This window comes from Hyperolius riggenbachi, chromosome 9 (assembly GCF_040937935.1).
Source record: "Hyperolius riggenbachi isolate aHypRig1 chromosome 9, aHypRig1.pri, whole genome shotgun sequence".
Lineage (NCBI taxonomy): Eukaryota > Metazoa > Chordata > Amphibia > Anura > Hyperoliidae > Hyperolius > Hyperolius riggenbachi.
In genome coordinates, this window is record NC_090654.1 from 61,823,480 (window position 1) to 61,846,269 (window position 22,790).

General features: G+C 46.3%; 1 protein-coding gene across 2 annotated transcripts in view; it reads left to right on the forward strand.

Moving 5' to 3' along the window:
* The window catches only part of DAG1 (dystroglycan 1), a 165,525-nt gene that overhangs the window by 19,255 nt on the left and 123,480 nt on the right, over positions 1 to 22,790 (forward strand). For both annotated transcript variants that reach the window (XM_068252902.1, XM_068252903.1), the window contains one exon: positions 22,203 to 22,301. The gene's annotated coding sequence lies outside the window, so the exon portion shown is untranslated. The remainder of the gene's footprint in view (positions 1 to 22,202; positions 22,302 to 22,790) is intronic.

Here is a 22,790-nt window from a genome sequence, read left to right on the forward strand (position 1 = left end):
ACGCATGGTGTGTACCTAGCATTAGAAGTCACAGATACCGCCCAGTCTTTCTCAAAAGTGACAGTGTGGCCCTCCCTTCCCTTTAAGAACCTGAACCCATTTCTGCAGTCCCCCCATCCTCCAGAATCCTAATCCAAATCTTGAAGCACATGTGCCTCCCCCTCTGTCCAAAGCCTGACCTATCTTCTGCAACACCATCATATCCTCCCTAAACTTGAAGCAGAATCTGTAGTATCTCCAGTTCCCCCATCCTCCCAAATCCTGGCCCAGCTGAAAACATACATCTAACCGAAAATCCTTGTACAGCTTCCTTAAAACCTCTCCATCCAGCCATTCATTGTCCTATCTTGAACATCACTTTCCCTTCTCTGTGAATCCTTAGCTAGCTCCTGCAGCACATACCTCTCCCCACTCCTACCCAGGAAAACTCTAAAGCAGTTGAGAAGAAGGTTATGGGGGCAGAAACATAGGAGATTGATACAAAGAAATGTATCATCAATATAAATGTTAGTTTGCATGCTGCCATTAGGTCAGATGTCTGTAGACTGCATTGTATGTATTGGCAACCCAATGAGTTGAAGCCAGCTGCTTATGTGTGAGTCTTCAGTTCCCTGTACAGCCGAGAGCTGAGAAGGAAGCAGTGCTATATCTAGGAAACTATGGGCCACTGTGAAAGTTTTTACATTGGACGCACTCTGTAACCACTGATAAGAAGCACCAGAACCTGCCAAGGACGGCCACAATATCAGAGAGGTGTAAGCAGGGAAGGGAAACAGTCTGTTAATGATTACCACTATTCAAAACACATAGAGGTGACCATTACCAGCATAGTATGCAAGAAGCTACAACACTGGCTGAAGTAGGGCCCCTGGTGGGACACTGTGGTTCAGGGGTCCTGATGTGATTGCAAGGTCTACATCCCCTATTGCTATGGTAGGATGCCGTAATAAGAGTTGCTCTTTTCTTTCCGTAATGAGAGTCACGGACTGGGTAAGGGAGGGCAATGGAATGCGCGCAGGATGGAAACAAACTCCAAGTTGTGTGTGCTCTGTACAGGGATTATATTTAGCATGAAAAGGACAGGGGTAAAGCCAGGGCCATTTCTAGCTTTTTTTTTCACCCCAGGCAAAAACACCCACCCACACTAGAGAATATAAACCATGTGCCGGTATAGGGTGCATACATAATACAGGGAGCCCCTCAGATGCAAACAACACGCTGATCCTGCCGCATTTTATTGCACTACCCCAGGCCAGTGTAAATGCAGGGTGTAGAGCCAGAGTACAGTGCTTTGCTTCCGCCTCTCTGCTCAACACTCGCCCTTGTGCCCTGCATCTCCTACCAAAAGTAGCGTGATTACACGCGACATGAGGAGAGTGAGGTGCCAGCATTAGATGGAACAGGAGACAGACAGGATGGTCGCACAGACACATTGCTGGACTCCTACGGACTTCTGCTGCTTTATACTCTGCCTTTACACACTGAACTGGGGGAGAGCAGGAGAGGGACAGGCACAGAGGCACTGATGGGGGGGGGGGGGGGGGGAGGCAGAGGGACAGCAGCAGGCATAGGGGGACAGAAGGAGGCACAGAGGGGGACAGAAAAAGGCAAAAGTATCTTGGGGGGGGGGGGGGCTTCATTTGAGAAATGTGTCTTCATTCGGGGTGGAGCTTAGTACAGCCCCCCCCCCCCCAGGATTAATGGCACTCCAGGCAATAGCCTGGAATGCCTTCGCATAAAAATGGCCCTTGGTAAAGCTACTGACCCACCCTACATTTTCTTTGTCCAAGAAAAGTAGCATGCGTACATGTGTTCCACAACATGGGTAGCCTCTATCTCCTGTGATGAACTAAGCTGGAAGATCCTTGGTAAGTGCTGCTGTTTTGCCCTCAGTGGGCACCTCCAAGTTGTCCTTCTTTTTTCCGTACAACAGAACACTCGGCAGATAGCTGATCTGTGTACAGCTGTCCTTCCTAAACCATCATTCTAAACAGCAAGGAACAAACATTTCGAGAGATAATCTCAGGTTAGTATTGCTCCTTGTATTGCTGCTGTCTTGTTTATCCTCTTGTGCCACCAGTAAAAGGCAGTAAGTGACTCTTTCCATCCAGCAATTGAACCTGATAAGGATCCTAACTTCTTACCTTTATACTATTAAAGTGATACTGAAGTGACTTCCAGGGAAGAAAGGCAGATACTCACCTATGTAGAGGGAAGGCTCTGGATCCTATAGAGCCTTTCTGGTCCTCTCTGTGTCCTTGTCCAGCGCTGTCATTCCTGCTACAGGTGTTCAACCAACTGGTGGAGTACGCCTTTGGGGATCCTCGGAAGGCCTTGGAAGCACTTGTGTTCCCAAGTGCTTCCGTAGATGGGCAACTCCGTACTGCGCATGTGCAAACGTGCAGTATAAGCGCTTCCTAAGCATTCCAAGGGCTTCTGGAGGTGGCAAATTCAAATAGACAGCCAGGCAATCTGCATTGTTTAAAATGAAATTAATATGACAGCCTCCATATCCCTCTCAGTTCAGTTGTCCTTTAACAAGGACACAGACAGGAAAATAAGGGCTGTTTCATATGGGTCAAACAGCAAATAGTAGGATAGAGGATGGATGGGTACACGTCAGTCAGTTACAGAGAACTTCAAGATTAAAATATCATAATGTTATTAGTATATCAAAAGATAGAAGAATATATATATATAAAAAAATGGCACATGTGTCCGGCGGGTTTCCCACACACACAGCACATGCATCACACCATAAGTACACACAAACTAGTCTACCACAGCAGCCAGTATCTCATCCTGGTTTATATGGGCTTCTGCCGAAGTTTCAATCGGCACCACGATCAAACGTTTAGATGCTAGCTTTTGAAGGTTTTTGGGAAGCGGTTCGGGTCCCTTTCCTTGTTTCCCAGCTTTACCGCCTCTGAAAACATTATGTTGCTTTTGAGATGAGATGCCACGCAGGGATCTACCACGAGGATTTCTTGAAAGCCTGCAAGAGCTTGTCACAAACACTCCCAATCGCTGAACCAGTCCTAAAGGTGCCAACCACTGACCATTTTTACCACCTTCATATAGTATGAGGACCAAAAGACTTTGAATGCTGTGAGCAGAATGGGAAGATAAACTTTCTTACTACTGTACATGGAAGTGGAAAAATTGGACAATCATTAGCAGATCAAAATTGGATGGGTGTACCAGGCTTTAAGCCCAGGACACACTTTCAGTTATAATTAGCCAATCACAGACCAATTTTACAACCTCCATGTAGTATAAGGGTTTACCTACACAATCTGTTCATAGTATTCAATATCAGCTGACCCTCATACTACATGGAGGTGGTAAAATTGGACAGTGATTGGCCAATCATAATTGAACGTGTGTACCAGGTTTTAATTTTTCCTTGCTCTGTATTATACTATCAGTAGTAGAAATAAATACACAATAGTGTGTGTGTGTGTGTGTGTGTGTGTGTGTGTGTGTGTGTGTGTGTGTGTGTGTGTGTGTGTGTGTATTTGTAGTGTGTGTGTGTGTGTACTTGTAGTGTGTGTGTGTGTGTGTCTTTGTAGCGTGTGTGTGTGTATTTGTAGTGTGTGTGTGTGTGTATTTGTAGCGTGTGTGTGTGTGTATTTGTAGTGTGTGTGTGTCTTTGTAGCGTGTGTGTGTGTGTATTTGTAGTGTGTGTGTTTGTGTGTGTCTTTGTAGCGTGTGTGTGTGTGTATTTGTAGTGTGTGTGTGTATTTGTAGCGTGTGTGTGTGTATTTGTAGAGTGTGTGTGTGTCTTTGTAGCGTGTGTGTGTATTTGTAGCGTGTGTGTGTGTGTATTTGTAGTGTGTGTGTGTGTGTGTCTTTGAAGCGTGTGTGTGTGTGTGTGTCTTTGTAGCGTGTGTGTGTGTGTGTATTTGTAGTGTGTGTATTTGTAGCGTGTGTGTGTCTTTGTAGCGTGTGTGTGTCTTTGTAGCGTGTGTGTGTATTTGTAGCGTGTGTGTGTGTGTATTTGTAGTGTGTGTGTGTGTGTGTCTGTAGCGTGTGTGTGTGTATTTGTAGCTTGTGTGTGTGTCTTTGTAGCTTGTGTGTGTGTCTTTGTAGCGTGTGTGTGTGTGTGTGTATTTGTAGTGTGTGTGTGTGTGTGTGTGTGTGTCTTTGTGTGTGTGTGTCTTTGTAGCGTGTGTGTGTGTGTATTTGTAATGTGTGTGTGTGTGTCTTTCTAGCGTGTGTGTGTGTATTTGTAGTGTGTGTATTTGTAGCGTGTGTGTCTTTGTAGCGTATGTGTGTATTTGTAGCGTGTGTGTGTGTGTGTTTGTAGTGTGTGTGTGTGTCTTTGTAGCGTGTGTGTGTGTATTTGTAGCGTGTGTATTTGTAGCGTGTGTGTGTATTTGTAGTGTGTGTATTTGTAGCGTGTGTGTGTGTGTCTTTGTAGCGTGTGTGTGTGTGTGTATTTGTAGTGTGTGTATTTGTAGCTTGTGTGTGTGTCTTTGTAGCGTGTGTGTGTATTTGTAGTGTGTGTGTGTGTCTTTGTAGCGTGTGTGTGTGTGTATTTGTAGTGTGTGTGTGTGTCTTTGTAGCGTGTGTGTGTGTATTTATAGTGTGTGTATTTGTAGCATGTCTGTGTGTCTTTGTAGCGTGTGTGTGTATTTGTAGCGTGTGTGTGTGTTTGTAGTGTGTGTGTGTGTCTTTGTAGCGTGTGTGTGTATTTGTAGTGTGTGTATTTGTAGCGTGTGTGTGTGTGTATTTGTAGTGTGTGTGCGTGCGTGTATTTGTAGTGTGTGTGTGTGTCTTGAGGGTGTACAATAATGTGCCATGACTGCTGGCTGCTGCAATTGGAGGTTGGTATTCGATGAAATTACGGCCCATCTCTGTCCCTAAAATTCACAGAAATGGATGGCATTGGCGAGGGGGGTGGGGTTTGTTCTTCATAAACAGCAAGTCTCTGTTGAGAAGGATTTTAGCCCAGCCAGCCCATCCCGAAACAGAGGTTAGATGATTCATCATAATTAATTTTTTTGTCAGTAAATGATGCGTCAGTCATCGGTTATGGCGTATTCCCGCAAGCGCGGTTTTCTGGAGACTGGAAATTCTGCCCAGTCCAGACAGGGACACAAAATAATGACAATAAGAAGAGTGACACAGAAAACGATAGTATAAGGGGAGGGGGTGTCCTTTCATCAGCTATTGATCATGTTTACTATTTCAGAAGCGCAGCAAGCTGCACTCACCTCTGGAGGTAGGCACTAGTCTGTAGGCTTCCTCACCTACTGCTGCTAGTCTTATAGGAAATACTCAATATTCAACCATCACTTATGTTTCAAATGTTACTAATAAAAGTGCCGCTTTTCCCAAATCGTAGACAGTCCAATCCTACAGCTGCTTTCTGGTACCTCCATGTTCCTTCCCACTAAATGGGTATTTTCTCGTGTTTTGGGTAGCTTGAGACCAGCTTCACACCTGGCCTATGCATTAGTGGTGCGATGCTCTGCCCCATCACACCGCAACACACAAAACATCAATCTTATGAGTGCGCTGACATGGTCATATGCATAGCACCTCCCACACCCCAAGCATGACCCTCGCCCAGTGACATTGTCCCTGCTGGACAGGAAATACCTCACTGGGATTCTCATGTGGTATTGTAGTCATTTTGCGCATAGCACGCTGCACCACCGCAGTGCTGTTGACTTTTCAGAGGCCGTTCAGGCACTTAGGGCGCAATGCATTGCTGTTGCGTTACTCTGTGGTAGAGCAGGATAGCAAAACGCAGCTTTGCAAGGCAAGTGTCAAAGGGGCCTAAAGGAAAGCACAGCTAGAAGGAGCATGCCAGCTGCCATATTAACTTGCTTTTACTTTTCCCAGCAGTGACATCATGCCCTTTGGCTTTATTGGTGTCTATCTCTGTAACAAGCCCACAGTCCCTCCAACAGAATATCTGATCTGTATACTAGTTGTGACTGAGAGATTAGAAAAGCCTTAAAAACAGAATCATTGCCACAATAAGGCAGGGAAATCCGCAACAGCTTCTTCCATATTTCTCCTGCTCTAAGTTCCCCGAGCAGCAACCATTTATTTTTTCTCTTTTCTTTTCTTTTTTGAGTATTTCTCTGTGCTCCTTGTCTGGCCCTCTCTGGCCACTGATGCCTTCCAACCTTTTGAGATGAGAAAGAGGGACACTTAAAGAGACTCCGTAACAAAAATTGCATCCTGTTTTTTATCATCCTACAAGTTCCAAAAGCTATTCTAATGTGTTCTGGCTTACTGCAGCACGTTCTACTATCACCATTACTGTAATAAATCAACTTATCTCTCTCTTGTCAGACTTGTCAGCCTGTGTCTGGAAGGCTGCCAAGTTCTTCAGTGTTGTGGTTCTGCTATGAACTCCCCCTTCCAGGCCCCTCTCTGCACACTGCCTGTGTGTTATTTAGGATTAGAGCAGCTTCTCTCTTCTCTCTTATCTTTTACAAGCTGGATAAATCCTCCTCTGAGCTGGCTGGGCTTTCACATACTGAGGAATTACATACAGGCACAGCTGTCTGCACTCTGCAGGAAGAAATAGCCTGACACTTCAGTGGAAGATAGCTGCAGGGGGAAAGAAACACACAAATGATCTCTTGAGATTCAAAAGGAAGGCTGTGTACAGCCTGCTTGTGTATGGATGTATTTTCTATGTGTGGACATACTGTACATCAACCTACTTCCTGTTTTGGTGGCCATTTTGTTTGTTTATAAACAAACTTTTTAAAACTGTTTTTAACCACTTTTAATGCGGCGAGGAGCGGCGAAATTGTGTCAGAGGGTAATAGGAGATGTCCCCTAACGCACTGGTATGTTTACTTTTGTGCGATATTAACAATACAGATTCTCTTTAAAGAGACACTGAAGTGTCTAAAAAAAACATTTTTTATTTAATAAATGTGTTTAACCTAACAGCCCTAACTAAACCACCGCATCCCCGCCACTGTAAACTATCTAAATCCCCCTTACTCCCCCCTACCTCTCCACCGCAAAATCCACGACTTTCTTGGTTATGGATTTTGCTGCCCTAAGCTCTTCCATGTGAGGCAGAGCTATTAGCTGCAGCTCTGCCTCACACGCGTCTGTCAGCGGCAGATCTCCGCCTCTCCCCCGCCCCTCTCAGCGAAGGAAGACTGAGAGGGGCGGGGGAGAAGCGGCGATCTGCCGCTGACAGACGCGCTGAGAGGCAGAGCTGCGGCTCATAACTCTGCCTCTCACAGAAGCGCTGCAAGGATTGCCCCCCGGGGAGTTTGGGGGGATTTAGTTAGATTAGAGCATCGGGAATGCGGCGGTTTAGTTAGGGCTATTAGGTTAAACACTTTTATTAAATAAAAAGAAGCTTTTTTTGAGATTTCAGAGTCTCTTTAAGCCATGCCCCTGATCACGCCCCTAGTCACGCATACCATAAAGATTTCATACAAAAAATATGTTGTTTTATAATTTAAACCACACTGGTCCTTTCTATCCTGCTTCATTTTCCTTCATATTTACAATTGAAAATAAGAAATATACCAATTTAAAGGGTGGGAATAAAGTTTAGAGTCAATTAAACACATTTTTTAGTAGAGAAATACATATATTTAAATAGAAAGAGGGACAAAGTCCTGAAAGAGGGACAAATGAGGAGGAAGGAGGGACAGGGCTCCCAAAGAGGGACTGTCCCTCCAAAAGAGGGACAGTTGGGAGCTATGGGAATCCATTAGCTGTTATGGGGGAGGGGGGGGGGTTACTGTAGGTCTGCTCTAGGATCAGCAGGACTCCTTCTAGGTCAGGTAATATACAGCTATTGCCTTTTTCTCTGCAGGTAACCTCTGTCCAAAACCAAAGTCATGTACATTTACAAAGTTTTAACATTTTTATCCCCTGAGACTGCCAAGTCATGGGGTCTGACTCCCCAGCAAAACTAATGGGCTTCCCCTAAGCCTCTCCTCACGCTTTTTAAGCCCCACCCCCTTCATAAGCCCTTCTGCTACTTTCTGTTGAAGCCATATTAAAGCGGACCTAAACTCAGAACTGCTTCTTTGTTTTAAATGATAAGCAGCAACATAATAACCTTTAACGAAAAAACATTTCTTTGTTACCGTTTAGAGAACTCCTGCAATAAATCTGCAGTGTGTCTACTTCCTGTTTTCATTGAAGCAGACAAAGGGTTTAAGATCCTGCGTTTACATATTGCTGAGGACTGCCGAATTTCTGTGCTGACGCAGCTGAGAGATCAAGTTACACTTGTGATTACTTGAAGATGAAGGGGAATTAGACAAACTCTTCTCTCTAAAACCACACAGGGTGCATTTTACTCTGTTTACCTTTTGTTGTGTGAAAGATTGCAGTCCACTTTCAGGGCCCTTTCACACTGGCGCGGTGCAGCATTTTACCACAGCCTACTGCTAGGGCAATGTAGGTCTATGGGGCCTTTCATACTGGTGCGGCGTGATGCGATGGAGGTGACGTTTTCGCTGCATCCCCTACACGAGTGTATACCTACATTACCGTCCATCTCCTGCGGTGACGTGTGGCGGACCGGAAGTCATGTAAGTCTATGGCAACGCGTGTTTTTTAAAATACCCGCCGCAAGCGTGGAAGCTTATTTTAGCAATGCGCTTCCGTGCAGGTGATCATTTCTGCCACAAGAAGTAAGCAACACTTCCTGCTTGCCTGGCTGCCAGATGGGGATTACCGTGTCCTAACTCAGTAATCCCTGAAGGCCTGTTTTTTGGCAGTGTGCCCCCCCCCCCCCCCCCATGGTTTAAATAAGGATCGGTGACACCAATGAATTATTCTTGACTCTTTCTCTTTTCACACCTCACATTAATAGAACTAACATCCCAAGGCTAGGAGTATCGCCGCTTCAATAGGTGGGCTGGTACAAAGGCAGACTGCGTTCATATCAGATCTTTAGCATGCAGAACACAGTTAAATCGGATGTGTGGCTACTTGTTCCTGAGCAGTATGGTGGACATTAGTTTATCTCCACCAAACATCTTGCTACTGGCTGAGCTTATTCATTTGGAAGCAGCTAGGTTAGCAGGGCCATAGGTTTGAATAGGTGATAAAGTTATTTCTGGCAAATTCTTCTGGGGCTCAAAGGTGCTATTAGGAGCCCATGTGACTGTGCTTGAAATCATGTCACCATCTCTCAACAAATCGAAAAGATGGCAATGTGTTATGGTGGTGAAGGCTGGAGTCATAGCTAAGAGGCTTCCTCTGCCAGATGCTGTCATCCATGTCTCTCTGTCACAATCTGTCAGGGGGCTGCAGAGGGATATTGAAAGGACACAAAGGGCTGGTGCACACCAGAGCGGTTCTGAAGCGTTTTTTAAAACGCTTGCAGGGGAAAATCGCTTGGCTAATGAAGGTGAATGGGATGGTGCACGCCATAACGCAATTGCAATGTTCTGAGGAGATCGAGGGCCTGCAGCACACATTATAGTAGGACATCAACTGAGCCACATGTCTGCGTCTCTCCTCTGTTTACAACAGCAGTGGGAAATGGATCAGTTTCCTTAAATAGAGGAGGTCAAGCTGATCCAGTGGAGCCCAGCGGAGGAGGTTTGCCAGAGAGGCTGAGGGGTGGGCAATACCCCTTGGGCTTGATTCACAAAGCCGTGCTAACTGTTAGCACGCTGGTGAAAAGCCTATTATCACGCCTAAACTCAGTTTAGGCGTGATAAAATAAACTTGTGCGCAAAGTTTTGCGCGTAAAGTTTTACGCGCGCAATGCCATTAAACCCTATGTGACGTTTCACGGGCACCGGACTTTGCGCGCGCAAAACTTTGCTAACCTACTTAGTGCAATGCTTATCACGCCCAAAAGTCTTTAGGCGTGCTAACTAGGTTAGCACCACTTTGTGAATCAAGCCCCTAAAGTGCAGACGGGCCCGGCTAGGCTGCTCCATTTGGTGAGTCACTTCATATTGGGGGAGTGGCACAGTTGTGTCACCCTCTATGAGATGAACTGCATTTCGTATGATCTCTGTGAGACCAATTGAGATGTCTGAAGCATTTTGATTTCCTTGAGTTACAGGACTGGACTTTTGAGCGCTTGTCCATTTATAAACGCAGAACATAACGGGTCGTTTTTTCCACAAACGCAAACTCGGTGGCTGCAGCAATTTTTAGATTTCTGAGGCGTTTCTGCCTCAGTGTTAAAGTATAGGACAGTGGAAAAAAAGCTCTGAAAAACGCTATATCAAAGCGGTTTTCCAGGCGTTTTTGTTACAGAAGCTGTTCAGTAACAGTTTTTACTGTAACAATATTTGACATCTGCAACACAAAAAACGCTCCAAAAAATGCTAGGCATGTTTAGAAAACATGCCTAAAATCGCTCTGAAATCTGCTTCAAAAACCTCTAGCGTTTTGCAGATCTGCTAGAGGTTTTTGGTGTGCACTGGGCCATAGAGTTAGGCAGTGGGACATGGGATTATTATTATTTATTGGATTTATATAATGTCAACATATTACACAGCGCTGGACAATAAATAAGGTTACAGCCAATGATAATAGGGGTGACACTACAGGTAATAAACAGATACGCAATGCCAGATCATACACTGCAGTAGTAGATAGGCCAAGTAAATCAAGTTCACGTTATTCTATGAGCAGGATGCATGATTGGGTAGGATACACTAGGAGGGAGGGCCCTGCCAAAGGCTTACAATCTAAAGGGAAGGGGTGGTGACACAATAGCAGAGCAGCTGCATCAAGAGGTTCTTGGCAAAGAGGGCATTAGCGAGGTGGGGTAAGCCTTCCTGGAGAGGTTTTTGTGAGGGAGTGGGCAAGCCTGATGGGCAGTGGGAGATAGTTCCACAAGATGAGGTGGCTCTAGTGAAGTCCTGCAGTCACGCATGGGGGTGTGGCTAGGAGGAGGTTGTTGGAGGAACGGAGCGGGTTGCCAGGTATGTATCTGCTGAGTAGGTGGGAGATCTAGGTCGGACAGGACTTGTGCAGATTGATAGACCCGACATAGGATCTTGAAGCTGATTCTGGAGCAGATCGGGTTAACCTGGAGTACCACTATTGTGTATGATGTACTATACTGCACTACTGAAACTGTGCATTAAAACCATATACATCATAGAGCAGGGGTCTCAAACTCAATTTACCCGGGGGCCGCAGGAGGCAAAGTCAGGATGAGGCTGGGCCGCATAAGGGAGTTCACGTGTCCCCGCCGCAAAACGAGGGCTGCAGAGCCCCCAAATCGCCCCGGGGGCAATCCACCGGCATTTCCTGGAAGGGGCAGAGCTTTCAGCTTCAGCTCTGCCCCTCCTGATGTCAATCGCGGCGGTTCGCCGCCTCTGCCCGCCCCTCTCACTCTTCCTTCACAGAGAGGGGCGGGGGAGAGGCGGCGATCCATTCGGCGATTGACGTCAGGAGGGGCAGAGCTACAGCTGGAAGCTCTGCCTCTCAGCGCAGTCGTGGATGTTTGCGCGGGGGATTTGGGGGTCTGCAGCCCTTGTTTAGCGGCGGGGATGCGGCGGATTACTTGGGAGCACTGAAGCGAACTGTAAGGTAAAATGGGCAAATATAGTTCGCTTCCGTGCCTCTTTTGCTTTTGCCGGCAGGCAGGGCCGTTTTAAGCAACAATGGGGCCCCAGAGCAAAATAAACCTGCCCCCCCCCCCCAACAGATACCCTGGAACAAAAATCGGCATTAAGGGACCTTTTTTGCAGCTGGTATAGTCAGGGTGTGAAGCCCCAATCGGTCGGAGCTCCACATTCTGGCTACCCCAGCCTGCATGGGGGACAAGGGGTTAAAAAGTTTCAGGAGGGGGGACCCCACATAATTTTTTTAAAAAAAATTCCCACACTCTAAACATAAAAAAAAAAAAGAAAAAAAATGGGAAAATAGGAAAAAATGCCAGGAATCTTCATACAGCCATATTGCGGCTATATAGCGATCCCTGGCCAAAGCGCTGCGGCCGCGTATGGACCCCCAGGAAACCCTGTCTGGAAATGTATTGCTCTTTCTTTTGATGCATGTAAAATTACACTACCGTTAGGTTTGCTACTAAAAGTGACATTTACCGCATTTAAAAGTATACTATTTTCCTTCAAAACTTTAAAATCGATTTTCTCAAAAACTATAAGGTCTTTTTGAAAAATTGTTTTTTTCTTCTTATTCCTAATGATCTCCTTAACATATCCTGCAAATTTAGGGTTTCTAGCATTTGAGGTGAATTTACTATTAACCATTAAAGTCGGCGGGTTTTTAAATGTGTATTTTTTTCCTTTGCAACTTTAAAATCGATTTTCTCAAAACCTATGTAGCCGATTTGAAAAAAAAAATTTTCCTCTTGTAGCCACTGGGGGCCCCTTCAAGCTCTGGGGCCCTGGGGCCACAAAATGTTGTATCGCGGGCCGCAAATGGCCCGCGGGCCGCGAGTTTGAGACCCCTGTAGAGGAATGTCTGCTTTACTCAAAGATTGTGCCAGTGGCTGGAGTTTATTCAATCCCTTTACCCAATGGGAACGCCTGTGGCCTGTGGTGCAGGGAATACTGTTCACCGTTTGTAACCACGAATGCTATGCAGAACTGTGAAGAGACCAGTATAAGATGCAGAAGAGCGCTACCACAGTAAGCTAATGATGCATTAGGCCAACAGAGGTTTCAGTCCGCTAGAAATACTTCAGCTGTCCCCCTAGGAGGCGCTATTTATAAATGACCCAATTATGAAGTTGGTTATATGACATTGTATGCACGGTTTGTTTTCCGTTGTCAGTGGATGCCAGTGTCCAGGAGTGAGAGGAACATGCTATTGCCATTTACACCATTCCTGTCATGCTGATCATTTGGCTTCAGGCATTCTTACATCGGGAACTGGCATGCAGACAATGGATCCCGAATACCTGATCTGCAGACTTGTTCTGGGTAAAGCTGGCCATACACATTTAGATTTCCATTCAATGTTCCTAAACAGTCAATTCCTTTCTGAAGGGAATCAATTCAGAAAGAATAGATTTTTACCACACACAGCACAACGATTTTTAACAGATTCCAGAAGGGAATCTATTGAAAATTGATTGAACTGTAGAGTTGCAGTGTTCAATGCCGTGCAGGGGGCTGTAGATGTACCGCCACCCCTGCCCCGTCCCGATCAACCTAGATATTCCATCCTGTTTGTTCGATGCTTTTGATGGATTTATTTTTGTAAAAATCAAACGGAATTCAATTGATAGAACATTTTAAAGGAATAGATTCCAATCTGATTTCATCAGAGTGTTCAAATCTGCATAGAATTAAATGGAAAAAATGGATGTGCTTAGGCACCATAAGACAGGCAAGCAGTGGTTTCTATACTCCTCACATTATTGGTTTTATTATATCTAAAAGCACATGAGACAGTCAGTATTGCTGCATTACTGCACACTTGCTTACACAGCCATATTTATCTTTGGCTACTTTTTCACAGGGTGTGGTGCGATTGTTCTGTGGCAGGAGAGCCCGGGACAGGACTATTGTACCTCACCATTTCCCCTTGCATATTACCCTGCGGCAGAGTGCACCAACAGGGTAATATAAGCCCCCTCCCTTCCTTAAAATCCCTGCGTCTTCCATGACTCCCACCACCACTGCCAACGCGCTATTGACTTTGTGGCAGGTCAACGGCTGATCGGGAACTTTCAGTGCAACGGCACAACTGTAAAAGGCCCCATTGTTGAGGCATTTTCCTTTGGCAAAACATGCAAGGCATGTGTAAAAGGGGCCTAAATGACTAAAGTGGCTGGATGGTGTAATGCAGTGGTTCCCAAACCATGTGCCGCGACACATACATGTGTCGCGGCAGCTTTGGGTATGTGTCGCGGCTCTCGGAGGGGAGCAGCACAGTGGAGGGAGAAGAACTGTGGGCAGCAGCGGAGAAGGGGGCCATCTCCCCCCCTTCTCTCACCTTAGGGTGCTCTGCCTCCCTCACTCTCCCCTCCGATACTAACTGTGGCGGGCTGGCGGCACTTGGCAGTGGGCGGGACTAACCTTCCGTGTCGCTCCATGCGCCGGCCGGAAGTTCTGGCTCTGCAGCCGCTGCTCTGGTCTGGATCAGGCCAGAGTAGTGGCAAATCATCCCGCGCCGGCGACGAGACCAGACGGGACAGAGACACGGAAGGTAAGTTCCGCCCCTCTGCCAGCCACCGCACTTCGTTCCGGAGGAGAGAGCGAGAGCACCCTGAGGTGCCGCTCTCCTTCCCTCGCTCTCTCCTCCTGGGGGGGCACCTGGCAACATATACTGGGCACATATATCCCTGGCTACATATACCCCTGACTACATATACCGGGGACATATACACCTGCCTACATATACTGGAGACATATACCCCTGGCTACATATTCTGGGGACATATACCTCTGGCTACATATACTGGGGACATATATCCCTGGCTACATATACCCCTGACTACATATACTGGGGACATATACACCTGCCTACATTTACTGTGGACATATACACCTGCCTACATATACTGGGGACATATACCCCTGGCTACATATTCTGGGGACATATACCTCTGGCTACATATACTGGGGACATATACACCTGCCTACATATACTGGGGACATATACACCTGCCTACATATACTGGGGACATATACACCTGCCTACATATACTGGGGACATATACCCCTGCCTACATATACTGGGGACATATACCCCTGCCTACATATACTGGGGACATATACCCCTGCCTACATATACTGGGCACATATACCCCTGGCTACATATACTGGGGACATATACCCCTGGCTACATATACTGGGGACATATACCCCTGGCTACATATACTGGGGACATATACCTCTGGCTACATATACTGGGGACATATACCCCTGGCTACATATACTGGGGACATATACCCCTGCCTACATATACTGGAGACATATACCCCTGGCTACATATACTGGGGACATATACCTCTGGCTACATATACTGGGGACATATACCGGGGACATATACACCTGCCTACATATACTGGGGACATATACGCCTGCCTACATATACTGGGGACATATACCCCTGCCTACATATACTGGGGACATATACCCCTGCCTACATATACTGGAGACATATACCCCTGCCTACATATACTGGGGACATATACCCCTGCCTACATATACTGGGGACATATACCCCTGCCTACATATACTGGGGACATATACCCCTGCCTACATATACTGGGGACATATACCCCTGCCTACATATACTGGGGACATATACCCCTGCCTACATATCCTGGGCACATATACCTCTGGCTACATATCCTGGGCACATATACCCCTGCCTACATATCCTGGGCACATATACCTCTGGCTACATATACTGGGCACATATATCCCTGGCTACATATACTGGGCACATATATCCCTGGCTACATATACTGGGGACAACTGGCTGTTTGTCATTATGTGCATTTACTGGTGAAAATGTGTCTCTTATTATGTGCATTTACTGGTGAAAAGCTGTCTCTTATTATGTGCATTTACTGGTGAAAAGCTGTCTCTTATTATGTGAATTTACTGGTGAAAAGCTGTCTCTTATTATGTGCATTTACTGGTAAAAAGCTGTCTCTTATTATGTGAATTTACTGGTGAAAAGCTGTCTCTTATTATGTGCATTTACTGGTGAAAAGAGGTCTTTTATTATGTGCATTTACTGGGGAAACGCTGTCTCTCATTACGTGCATTTACTGGTGAAAGGCTGTCTGTCATTACCTGCATTTACTGGTGAAACGCTGTCTCTTATGTGCATTTAGTGGGGAAACGCTGTCTCTCATTACATGCATTTAGTCTACGTGTCACGGAGATCTGAACGTTTGGTTTAATGTGTCACGACTCCAAAAAGGTTGGGAACCACTGGTGTAATGGTTAAGGGCTCTGCCTCTGACACAGGAGACCTGGGTTTGAATCTGGGCTCTGCCTGTTCAGTAAGCCAGCACCTATTCAGCAGGAGACCTTAGGCAAGTCTCCCTAACACTGCTACTGCCTGTAGAGCGCATCCTAGTGGCTGCAGCTCTGGCGCTTTGAGTCCGCCAGGAGAAAAGCGCTATATAAGTGTTTGTCTTTGTCTTTTAAAGGCGGATAGACACTTCTCAGTCGTTTTGGGCACTTATGCAGAGAATGTTCCTTCGACTGGTCTGTCTGTAGTAACTGGAGTTGATGGAAAGCCGAGCCCAATCCCTATAGTTATTTTCCTGCAATATTTTACACTGGACCCCTTGCCCTTCCTTTCCTCCCAGCACTGTATGCATAATAACAATACTGACCACCATAATTGACTCTCCAAGGACAGCCACTGAGTGAGAGAGGTGTAAGCAGAGGTAAAATAACTGACTCTCCAAGGACAGCCACTGAGTGAGAGAGGTGTAAGCAGAGGTAAAAGAACTGACTCTCCAAGGACAGCCACTGAGTGAGAGAGGTGTAAGCAGAGGTAAAAGAACTGACTCTCCAAGGACAGCCACTGAGTGAGAGAGGTGTAAGCAGAGGTAAAATAACTGATTTTCCAAAGACAGCCACTGAGTGAGAGAGGTGTAAGCAGAGGCAAAATAACTGACTCTCCAAGGACAGTCACTGAGAGAGAGGTGTAAGCACAGGTAAAATAACTGACTCTCCAAGGACAGCCACTGAGCGAGAGAGGTGTAAGCAGAGGTAAAAGAACTGACTCTCCAAGGACAGCCACTGAGCGAGAGAGGTGTAAGCACAGGTAAAATAACTGATTCTCCAAGGACAGCCACTGAGTGATAGAGGTGTAAGCAGAGGCAAAATAACTGACTCTCCAAGGACAGCCACTGAGTGAGAGAGATGTAAGCAGAGGTAAAAGAACTGACTCTCCAAGGACAGCCACTGAGCGAGAGAGGTGTAAGCAGAGGTAAAAGAACTGACTCTCCAAGGACAGCCACTGAGTGAGAGAGGTGTAAGCAGAGGTAAAAGAACTGACTCTCCAAGGACAGTCACTGAGCGAGAGAGGTGTAAGCAGAGGTAAAAGAACTGACTCTCCAAGGACAGCCACTGAGCGAGAGAGGTGTAAGCAGAGGTAAAAGAACTGACTCTCCAAGGACAGCCACTGAGTGAGAGAGGTGTAAGCAGAGGCAAAATAACTGACTCTCCAAGGACAGCCACTGAGTGAGAGAGGTGTAAGCAGAGGTAAAATAACTGATTCTCCAAGGACAGCCACTGAGTGAGAGAGGTGTAAGCAGAGGTAAAAGAACTGATTCTCCAAGGACAGCCACTGAGTGAGAGAGGTGTAAGCAGAGGTAAAATAACTGATTCTCCAAGGACAGTCACTGAGCAAGAGAGGTGTAAGCAGAGGTAAAATAACTGATTCTCCAAGGACAGCCACTGAGCAAGAGAGGTGTAAGCAGAGGCAAAAGAACTGACTCTCCAAGGACAGTCACTGAGAGAGAGGTGTAAGCAGAGGTAAAAGAACTGACTCTCCAAGGACAGCCACTGAGCGAGAGAGGTGTAAGCAGAGGCAAAATAACTGACTCTCCAAGGACAGCCACTGAGTGAGAGAGGTGTAAGCAGAGGCAAAATAGCTGACTCTCCAAGGACAGCCACTGAGTGAGAGAGGTGTAAGCAGAGGTAAAATAACTGATTCTCCAAGGACAGCCACTGAGTGAGAGAGGTGTAAGCAGAGGTAAAAGAACTGACTCTCCAAGGACAGCCACTGAGTGAGAGAGGTGTAAGCAGAGGCAAAATAACTGACTCTCCAAGGACAGCCACTGAGTGAGAGAGATGTAAGCAGAGGTAAAATAACTGATTCTCCAAGGACAGCCACTGAGTGAGAGAGGTGTAAGCAGAGGTAAAATAACTGATTCTCCAAGGACAGTCACTGAGCAAGAGAGGTGTAAGCAGAGGCAAAAGAACTGACTCTCCAAGGACAGTCACTGAGAGAGAGGTGTAAGCAGAGGTAAAATAACTGACTCTCCAAGGACAGCCACTGAGCGAGAGAGGTGTAAGCAGAGGCAAAATAACTGACTCTCCAAGGACAGCCACTGAGCGAGAGAGGTGTAAGCAGAGGTAAAATAACTGACTCTCCAAGGACAGCCACTGAGCGAGAGAGGTGTAAGCAGAGGCAAAATAACTGACTCTCCAAGGACAGCCACTGAGTGAGAGAGGTGTAAGCAGAGGCAAAATAGCTGACTCTCCAAGGACAGCCACTGAGTGAGAGAGGTGTAAGCAGAGGTAAAATAACTGATTCTCCAAGGACAGCCACTGAGTGAGAGAGGTGTAAGCAGAGGTAAAAGAACTGACTCTCCAAGGACAGCCACTGAGTGAGAGAGGTGTAAGCAGAGGCAAAATAACTGACTCTCCAAGGACAGCCACTGAGTGAGAGAGGTGTAAGCAGAGGTAAAATAACTGATTCTCCAAGGACAGCCACTGAGTGAGAGAGGTGTAAGCAGAGGTAAAATAACTGATTCTCCAAGGACAGTCACTGAGCAAGAGAGGTGTAAGCAGAGGCAAAAGAACTGACTCTCCAAGGACAGTCACTGAGAGAGAGGTGTAAGCAGAGGTAAAATAACTGACTCTCCAAGGACAGCCACTGAGCGAGAGAGGTGTAAGCAGAGGTAAAAGAACTGACTCTCCAAGGACAGCCACTGAGCGAGAGAGGTGTAAGCAGAGGCAAAATAACTGACTCCAAGGACAGCCACTGAGCGAGAGAGGTGTAAGCAGAGGTAAAATAACTGATTCTCCAAGGACAGTCACTGAGCAAGAGAGGTGTAAGCAGAGGCAAAAGAACTGACTCTCCAAGGACAGTCACTGAGAGAGAGGTGTAAGCAGAGGCAAAATAACTGACTCTCCAAGGACAGCCACTGAGCGAGAGAGGTGTAAGCAGAGGTAAAATAACTGACTCTCCAAGGACAGCCACTGAGCGAGAGAGGTGTAAGCAGAGGCAAAATAACTGACTCCAAGGACAGCCACTGAGCGAGAGAGGTGTAAGCAGAGGCAAAATAACTGACTCTCCAAGGACAGCCACTGAGCGAGAGAGGTGTAAGCAGAGGTAAAATAACTGATTCTCCAAGGACAGCCACTGAGCGAGAGAGGTGTAAGCAGAGGTAAAATAACTGATTCTCCAAGGACAGTCACTGAGCAAGAGAGGTGTAAGCAGAGGCAAAATAACTGATTCTCCAAGGACAGCCACTGAGCGAGAGGTGTAAGCAGAGGTAAAATAACTGATTCTCCAAGGACAGTCACTGAGCAAGAGAGGTGTAAGCAGAGGTGAAATAACTGATTTTCCAAGGACAGTCACTGAGTGAGAGAGGTGTAAGCAGAGGCAAAAGAACTGACTCTCCAAGGACAGTCACTGAGTGAGAGAGGTGTAAGCAGAGGTGAAATAACTGACTCTCCAAGGACAGTCACTGAGTGAGAGAGGTGTAAGCAGTGGCAAAATAACTGACTCTCCAAGTACAGTCACTGAGCGAGAGAGGTGTAAGCAGAGGCAAAATAACTGACTCCAAGGACAGCCACTGAGTGAGAGAGGTGTAAGCAGTGGCAAAATAACTGACTCTCCAAGGACAGCCACTGAGTGAGAGAGGTGTAAGCAGAGGTAAAATAACTGACTCTCCAAGGACAGCCACTGAGTGAGAGAGGTGTAAGCAGAGGTAAAATAACTGATTCTCCCAAGTACAGTCACTGAGCGAGAGAGGTGTAAGCAGAGGTAAAATAACTGACTCTCCCAAGTACAGTCACTGAGTGAGAGAGGTGTAAGCAGAGGCAAAATAACTGATTCTCCCAAGTACAGTCACTGAGCGAGAGAGGTGTAAGCAGTGGCAAAATAATGGTTTCTTAATGATTACCACTATACCAAGCATGGATAGAGAGGGTCATTATCAGCACAGCATCAATGAACAGCTAATGCAACCTCTGCAACCCCTTAATGCTACTCTAGTGATTACTTCATGGGATTTGCTTACTATGGCGAGACACTGAATGGTTTGTCTCCTTTATGTTCTGTTCACTGAACATACAACTCATGACTCACAGATTTGCCAGAATGCACAGATACACTTTTCTGAGCCTCATATTATTCTGTTGTAGTAAGTGACCAGCCTTGTGTCAGTCAGACTGTAAGCTCCACTCAGAGGACATGCTACAGGATGGTGCCAGAGATGTCACACTGTGAGAAGTTACACACAAACTCCAGACTGTAAACCCACCGCTCAACCAATGTGTGACATTCCACACAGAGCAGTGTTTGGCTTTTGTTAGGAACTTACCTTCTGGTTCCAGCGTTGTGGCCGGCTCCTCTGAGAGTCGGCTCTAGCAGTGCACTTCTGGGTTTGTGCTGCGTTCACGAGCGCGCAGTGACCCAGGCATCTCTCTAGGCAGGGCCGCACATGCACGCTCTGTTTGTTACAGGACAAACGCACAAGCCTACACCTCCATCCTACTCGAGAGGTATCTACCAGCTGACATGCCTGTCTGTTTCCTGATTGGTTGTTCTTGTGTGGCCGGTTGCTGATTGGTGAGTGTGTGGTTAAAAGCCTTGCTCTGCCTCATTCAAGTTGCCTTTGGGTTACTGCTGGGTGCTATTGTTCATGATCACTCATGTTTGACCTTGCTTGTACTCTCAATTTCCCATAGATTGCTGCCTAGACCGACCTTGGATGTACCTGCCCTTGCCCTTGTATTAACCTTCTGTACTGCAGTATTTCTGATCTACTGTGTATGACCCCGGATTGTTAATAGCTTAGGCTCAGCAATTCTGTACTGTGCCAGTCTGATCTTCTGTGTATGACCCTGGATTGTCCCCGGATTGGCTGATCCCTTCTGTTATACATCTGTCGCTGACCTAAACTGTCATTCGACGCCTGTATTGTCCAGTGTGGTTCTGGTAGTACTCCCATCTTCTCAGCCTCAGTCCTTATACATTGCGTGCCAAAGTCCTGGGGGTAACTGTAGACTGGTAGGCGCTATCGTTTACGCAGGATATTGGCTATAGGTGAGGAGCGTGGTGGTAGATTGGGGCACAACAACTGAAAAGAAGGCGCGAGATCTGCAAGGCATCACAGCTATACTTTATAGCCAACCACTGCTGTATAACCAATCACAATTATACAAGCATCCATATATCGGACACAGCAATACGGTCTCCCACACATCCGGTGTAGATGTACAGCCAACCATAAATAAGATATAGCTATACAACAAACCAGACTATCAGATCACAAACACCTTTACAACCAACCACATACCAGACACCAAACGACACAGCCAAGCAAACAGACATAAGGGGCTTGATTCACTAAGACAAATAGCATTCCTTATCAAAGTTAACACTCCTTATCAAAGTTAACATGCCTTAGGAAAGTTAACATGCCTTATCAGAGTAGCATTGCAAGCGCTACTAACTGATGCCTGCTAATTGGCAATGACGAGAGCTCCACTCATCCTGCCCTGAGCCCCTGCGGGTTCGTAGCTCTTGCTGTGCTACTCTGATAAGGCATGCTATTTCTCTTAGTGAATTAAGCCCAAGGTGCGTACACACCTGTGATGGATTTCGCCTAGTGATTGGGACTCAATCCCCATGGACGACTTTGCTGGGCTGTACAGATGTGAAGTCACTTGTATAGCTGACAACGCGTTCTGTTGCTATGTGGGGAGGGGGGGGGGGGGACAACGGAGCGATGCATGTGAGATGTCACACAGTGGGCAGGGGAGGGGTGTGCACAATGGAATAGGCCGTCGCCTGGCCTTTAAGGTGGCTATAGATGGTTCAACTTGAAAATGATCAATGAAAACTATTGCATAACAAGATACTTTTAAAGTAAAAATTCTACCATCAAGATCAGTGCTCTTTTGAGTGGATTTGTAGGCTGATTTGATACAAATCAATTAACCACATAACGACCGCCTAACGCCGATAGGCGGCGGCAGGTCGTTTGTGGTTTTCCATGGAAACGGCCGCGTTCCATGTCAGTTCACGGAGGGTGCCTCCGTGAACAGCCTGCGAGCCTCCGATCGCGGCTCGCAGGCGAAATGTAAACATGCGGGGAAGAAGTCACCTGTGTTTACATCATACGGCACCGTTAAGGAGATCGGCGATCCCCGGCCTCTGATTGGCTTCTTCCACCAATGTAGAAACATTTGGTTGCTTTGGGGTCAGTGCTCCGCATATTGGAAATGATTATAAGGGACATTTGTTGAGCTTTGGTGATGTTGTTTGCTATGTAATTGTGTGGATGATAATTATTTTCTATGTTTTCCCAGGAATGGTGGCCGTCTGCATTATGTGACTCCAGCGAGAGACCAGAGCAGGGTCAGTCGTGTGTATGTAGTCCTGTGTCAAGAATAATCCAGTATGTGGAGGTAAAGGAAGTATTCAATCACCACAATGATTTGTTGGTATCATATGCGTTGTAAATGTATATTGATGATTTTGTGTACATAATATTGTGTGTGTATTTGGGGGGTGGAGGGAGGTTCTGTTGTTGTTGTATGCTTTGCTAAAAATAACAGGATGTTTTTTTCATATATGACTGGTACCCCAAAGTAACCCTAAAGGACAACTGAGGAGAGGAGAATATGGAGGCTGACATTTTTAATTCTTTTTAGACAATATTAGTTGCCTGTCAGCCCTGCTGATCTATTTGGCTGCAGTAGTTACTGAATAACACCAAAAACAAGCATGCAGCTAATCTTGTCAGATCTGACAATAATGACAGAAACATCTGATCTGGATATGCTAATGTTAACACCTGATCTGCCGCATGCTTGTTCAGGGTCTGTGGCTGAAAGTATTAGAGGCAGAGGATCAGCAGGATAGCCAGGCAACTGGTATTGCTTTAAAGGCAGTAA